This window comes from Octopus bimaculoides, chromosome 4 (assembly GCF_001194135.2).
Source record: "Octopus bimaculoides isolate UCB-OBI-ISO-001 chromosome 4, ASM119413v2, whole genome shotgun sequence".
NCBI classification, from domain to species: domain Eukaryota; kingdom Metazoa; phylum Mollusca; class Cephalopoda; order Octopoda; family Octopodidae; genus Octopus; species Octopus bimaculoides.
This window is the reverse complement of record NC_068984.1, coordinates 7,233,216-7,240,216: the sequence shown is the minus strand read 5'-3', so window position 1 is coordinate 7,240,216 and position 7,001 is coordinate 7,233,216. Positions and strand designations below refer to the sequence as shown.

The 7,001-nt window shown below is 34.8% G+C and overlaps 1 protein-coding gene across 4 annotated transcripts in view; it reads left to right on the top strand.

The window, feature by feature from the left end:
* Positions 1-7,001, top strand: part of LOC106870405 (cadherin EGF LAG seven-pass G-type receptor 1) — a 535,294-nt gene that overhangs the window by 527,264 nt on the left and 1,029 nt on the right. The gene's annotated exons all lie outside the window — the stretch shown is intronic.

Here is a 7,001-nt window from a genome sequence, read left to right as displayed (position 1 = left end):
TACGTCCCCGTAACTTAGCGGTTCGGCAAAAAGAGAGGGATAGAATAAGTTCTGGGGTCGATTTCTTCGACTAAAGGCGGTGCTCCAGCATGGCCACAGTCAAATGACTGAAACAAGTAAAAGAGTAAAAGAGTATACGTAATATTCATGAAAAGAATAAATATATTTTTAACCTATTACGATTTGACCGGGTACGGGTCTTTCTTTTACTCTTTGACGAACTGGCAGAGTTGTTAGTGCGACGGGAAGACTGTTTAGCACAGCTGTTCCGGATCTTTATGTTCCCAGTTCAAATTTCATCGAGGTAAATTTCTACGTTCATTCCTTCGGAGTCGATACAATAAAGTCCCAGTAAATTATTGGGGGTCTATGCAATCGACTATCCTCCTCCCGTAAAATTTTGCGGCAAAATTCGAAACATTTAGGCCTATAATTTTATTCCGTTGCGGTCAATCGAAGTATAAAGTGGAAAAAAAAAAACTATTTGAGCTATATGGCTTGTTGATTAAAATATCATTTTAAGTTTTGAACCAGAGATACAGAGATTTCAAAAGGTACTGGAAACGATTCAACCCACGAAATCATTTTTAGTTGTTTTAGTAGAAGGGAAAAAAATAGTAAAGAGGGGAAAATGAATTACAAAATTGTTATTTAGTAATTCTGTAAGTCTCACATCAATAATGGATATATCGTAGCGATATGTGTGTCGAACAGGAAATACAAATGTCATTTTTCTTCATCGTATTATAAATTCAAATTTTCGAAATACAACAACTTTGCAAAGATGGCTGTCAGGGACATTAAACTTCATGAAAAGAATCGGGAAAAAGGAGTAACGTTACAGTAATCTAGAGTCCACCATTTAAAGATCTATCGCTAGAAGATATTATTTTTTATTGATCTTATGCACGCTGTGTGTTATGTTTCGTTTTATATTTATTTATATTTTTGCTGAATTTCCATTTCTGTTAGCTCCGAGCAATGTTTGATGCTTGGAGCTATGACACTCAAGGTAAATATTTTTCGCCGTTTTCTTTGTGTTCTTTTATGGAAACGGCATTTACACATCTATTTCTTGTGCAGAGATTCAGTCAGTCAAAGGACATTAGGTTCTATCAAACCAGATTTCATATTTTTGATCGAAATTTCTTACAGTTATGCATTTTCTCGTATTTATGTTTCGTTTGTTGACAATGGCTGCACGTGCTTTGAATGCTATTTGCACACTCAACCAGTTTTTGTACAAAAACTGTAAATTCATTTCATGCGTGAGTCGTATGAAGGCAGCAAATGCAGTTAACTGAAGCAAACGCTTAAAAAACAAAACCAACCACAACAAAAGAGGCTAAAGTGATTTCGAACTTAAAGGACGAACAAATTAGCTACGGTCTGTTAAGTAAAAATGTTAGTTTCTCGGTTCAACAAGCGTCAGTTCATATTTTCTAACAATTTCTGTCTTATTCTTTCGGAGAAATTTCCTAACTTTATTTGTTTTAGTTTCAAAATCATTTCAAATGAAGAGGTAAGTGGATGGCGGTAGTCTTTATATTTGTGATTTCAAATCTCAATTCCATAACTGAATCGACTCTTCCCACTTTTGAAATAAATCACATCCTGTCACGACCAGCTTTCATGATAATTGAGCAGAATCGGTGGAGTTGTAAGCAAACACGTTATGTTGTTGGCTTGCATAAATCTTAACGTTCTGAGATCGACTTCCTCCGATGCAGACTTCACTTTTTTTGAGCCTCTCAGATCGATAAAATAAAGTACCAGTTTATTGCTGGTATTGTTCCAATCAACTAGATTCAACATCCAAATTTCAATTCTTGCACATATATTAGAATTTTATATCCTTACAAAATAAAGGGAAACATGCGGCATAATAAGAGGAAAATTTCTGGATTGTTGTATTAAAAATACGGTTTCGATTCATATTAAAGTTATTCTTTTACGTTTGCAATGTAATAACTTTGGGAAATGCATAAATGTGCCAATATATCTCATTCAAACGTATTGAACATTGATGCCTAATTTAATAGATTCGCTTCAATTAATATATTTTATTGTTAGCATTGAGAATTGAAATTTAGTTTCGGCTTATTTCTTCAGGTGCAAAAATGATATCGCATCTCACTTCTACGATCGATTCTTTGATACAATCTCATTCTAATTCTTAGTAGATCTCCAAAATATCTTTAACAAATTAAGAATTTAGAGATACTCATTATCAGTATGTGGTATTCATTCTATTTGAGTTCCTTCATTGAAGGAACTCTAATATAAGAGGCAGAACAGAAGAAAGATATAAGCTTATAGTTTATGCAAAGAGACAGACGAACTTGTTAGTCTTAAATCTGATATATATTTCTATACAGAGTGTATAAACTTACAAAATAATATATTACACATATATTATATGGGCAATAAATACATACCATATATATATTACACTGATATATATTATATGGATAAAAAATACATACACTATGAATTATACACGCCGGTGTTAAAACGTGGGTAGCTGATGAAGTAGAATGTTCTCTATGTGGCTCGTGTGTTCTCGTCTACGTTTGTTTGCAATGTCCTGTACCCAGATATGCACCTATACATACAGGTGGATGTCGGTATGCACATACCTGTACGTATATATGCATATACTCATTTACTTTTGTTTATATATATATATATATATATATATATATATATATATGCACACACATACATACATGCACGCGTACACACACACACACACAGATGAACACTACTTGTATTACTAGAATCAGGTGGCAGCTGTGTGACTGTTATACACGAATAAGTTTTAAAGAAAATCGGTAGTGAATAGAAGACGATATAATTAGCGTCATATTACATGCGAAATGCTACTGATGTTTAAGATTGACGGTAGGAAGGCAGCCAATAGACATGTCACCATGCCTTCCCTCCCCGACTGCCATCTGGTGGACAAAACCACAACAAAGACAGAGTCGGAAGGAATCAAAACTGCAAACGTGTGGTTACTTTTCTTTAAAAGCCTTTTTCTGTCTTAATGAGTTTTCACATTTGCTGTGACATTTGAACGATGGTAAAGAGGATGAAGCTAAAACTGACATTGTGATATTTCTTAAGACACAATGAGGTGGTTAGTTCTTGACGTCTACTCACCTTCCGTTTCCCTTCCCTTCTCTGTTTGTCAACACTTAATGTTTTTTTCTTCTCTTCATTTAACTCTCTATTTTCCATTCATATCCCGTTCACTATTTACGAAAATAAGTAGCCATCAGGAAACACTAATGAATAGATTACGAAATTATACTCCAATTAATTATCTCGTTAGTATTTCTAAAATAACAACATCCTCAACACGACTGTCAACGGGAACTAGAATTTTACGCTCTATCCCTGGCTAAATATCGACATAAAAACATGTCCTAGTTTTGTAAAAAAGGTACCGCACCATGCAGAATATATTTCCAAATTCTTTCTTGTAGAGATGATTATGTGCTTATTAAAAACCGGTTCCAATGAATTAATATGGCAATGATAAATATTTTATCAAGTTCAGATTGATGCATAAGAAAAGAAAATCCGAGAAATAGTATTCAGCTGAAAAATGTGCATTAAATACGTAATGATTCTAATATGTATATATATATATATATATATATATATGAAGGCACGCTAACATATATGTATATATGCAAACGTGCATATATATATATATATATATATATATATATGGGCTAGGGTAATGGCTCACTTTGGGCATGAATGACCATAGAATTGCACCTAGAAAGTTCCCCTCCGAGGCACAAGTCCGGGAAAGGTTGTTTTATGGAACACCAGCAGTTGCCCATGCATACCAGCCACCGATGTTATCCAAGGGAAAAATCAAAAGCCGATATAGAACTTGGCACAAGTGACATGTCGCAACTCATTTTTACAGCTGGATGAACTGGACCAACATAGAATAAAGTGTCTTGCTCAAGAACACAACGCACATCCCGGTCCAGAATTTGAACTCACTACCTCATGATTGTGCGCCCTACGATCTAACCACGGCGCCATGCGCCTTCACTTGCATAGGTTACGTATACAATATATCCTACCTTCATACTGAGTGGACTGAAATCCCTTGGACAGTCCCTGATATTGAATAAAGTGTTAAACATTTACGGTATGCAAATTAGCAGCTCCGGTATTCCTTGTATACTTGTTGAGTATATAAAGCTATTGGCTGTTTGTTTCTTTAAGAAAGGTTAACTCGAAAACCGGTTAAGAGTGTTCATCACCTTCCCAGTTAATGGAGAAATAACTAAATTTTCCCAGCTTATACATCTACTATACAGGTTACACACACACACACACACACATACACACATACACACACACACACATATATATATATATACGTGTGTCATAATACTACACTAAGTCATAATACTACACTATTATTGTGTTTAGCACAATGTGTGCCCTTGCGTGGATGAGCACATACAGAAAGAGAAAACAGCAATGTCTTTGACTCATACTTCAAAATATATTGCATCGTGATATTTCTGATTAAAAGAGACGGACAATCCTTTTTTTTTTTTTTTCTCACATTTTCTTTATATTTTTGCTTTGTTTCAACTCCAACCAGTAAATATAACAGTTTCAATATAAAGATGAGGCGCTAGATTACCGATCGTTGTTTTTAAAATCTGTCAGTGTGTGCATTAAAAAAGGTTGTCATGTCGTCAAACGTTCACAGCATAAATACCAGTGTGTGGATTTGTGAGTTTTGTATGTATCAAGTATTACCTTTCTCTTCTTTCTTTCTCGGAACACAGGAATACACATACACATACGCGCACATACATGTATACACACACACTTATACCAAACATATAGTTACACTTATCTATTCGGTCTATTTTCTTTTCTTTCTCTCTCGCTCTGTATCCATCCATCCATCCATCCATGATATGTGTGTGTGTGTATGCATGTATGTTGATATATCTGCATATATATGTATATATAACTATATCTAACTCTCTCTCTCTCTCTCTCTCTCTCGCTCTCTTTCACTCTCTCTTTATATATATATATATGTGTGTGCGTGCGTGCGTGTGTATGTGTGTGTGTGTGTGTATGTGTGTGTGTGTGTGTGTGTGTGTGTGTGTATAATTAGAAAATAATATATACCGATAGTATATACGGGATATTTTATCCCTTAGTCGGTTACTATAACTGCTAACACTGTTTACACTATATATATATATATACACGCGCGTACACGCTGACACACGCACGCGCACACACACACAAGACATTTAGTTGATTGTGTGTCTGTAGATGTATGTGTGCGTTTCTGTGCCCATATTTAAGATCGATTTAGTGAAGGCAAAATCGGGTAAAACCTTGCGGAGGAACTATAGACAGTGTAAATATTTCACGTGAATATGATATGTTGTCAACTTCTTAAAGAATACGATGGTAATGGTAATCAGCTCAATACAAGAAACATAGAAAAGCGTCTTTTTTTCTCTCTAAGACACTGCAAAAATAAAAGAAAATTAAATAAATAAAAATCACAGTAAATTAAATAAAATCGTCAATAGCGTTGCAGTGTGAAACAGAAAGTACAACATTTAGCAGCGACTCAGACATTCATTTGAAATTGTTTGCGCTGTGTTTTATTGAAATCTTTTTATTTCAATAAATTTGTCAGATTAAGAAATCACTGATAAACCGTTAAAGCGATTAAACGCCTGTTTATTGAAGTGAAGGGCTAAAAAAATGTCTTCTTGACGTCACATGGTTTGAGACGACGCAGAAGTGTATTTTTCGTCTTTCCGTTATACATTACAGTAGCTACTGTGCGTGAGAATACTGCCGACATTTTGGTTCTTAATCTTTTATCACTCGCAATACAGATGGTTAAATGATGTCCCACTTCCACCCCCAGATTATTTTAACTAAACTCTAAACGAAGTTTCATAGCTTTGTCATGTAACTATACAGAGAGTGAGTGAGGCGTGGTAGAGAAAGGGGGAGCGGCACACTATAAAGATGGATTGGGGAAGAGTTTAAAAAGGAAGCCTGTGAAACAAAGTACAAAGAGGGAGTAAGGCAGAGAAATCAAGTCAAAAGATTGGAACAATTTTTTAATCTTATTTTTTATCTTTTTTTTTGTTTTTTTGTTTTTTTTGTTTTTTACATTCTAATTTTCCGTCCACGAAAATGTCAAAGATATGACATATTTATAAATAATCTTTAACAAGATGTTGGAACGTACATTCGTTGACTTAAGTGAAGGTTACACATTAACATATTCGGTGTAGGACGAAAAAAATTGCTGTGCAGTATTTAGTTATATTTCTTTAAGTTCTGAGTTCAAATTCTTACAATGGACTCAACCAAAGATCCAAATTTGTCCAACATGTGACAACAGCTGTTCGACATAACTACACAACCCAGCAAAGCTTCAGTGTTGTTTCCCCGCATTCCGTGTCTTGAGAAATCGCGCCTTGCATCATTTCTGAGCGATTAGAGTTTCTCAGGCACCTGTAGTGTTCCTCGATGGCCCTATCAGGCCAAAAATACAAAAGAACGTAATTTATAACCGAATAACTCGGCTCATTGAATCGATTGTTCAGTTTATTTCTGGTGCTTATTAAGTCAGAGCACCGAGCGAGAAGTCGTCTCCAGCATTTCTTTATAGTTTCGTTCAGCCCAGTAACTCGATTTAAATGATTTTTAACAATGACAACAAGCTAATCATATGTGAGAAATTGCGATATTGGTAACACCAAAACTTACAACAATAAAACAATGCAAGGAAGCGCATTGTGAGCAGCGGTGTGTAACAACATTTCATAGGCAGGTCGACAGTGTGATGCAGCGATTTGCATTTGTGATATTTGGTACAAGTTTTGATTTTCTGTTATGAATTTATTTTTTTAGGGCCAGCCCATTGTGGATGTTTTGATATATATATATATATATATATATATATA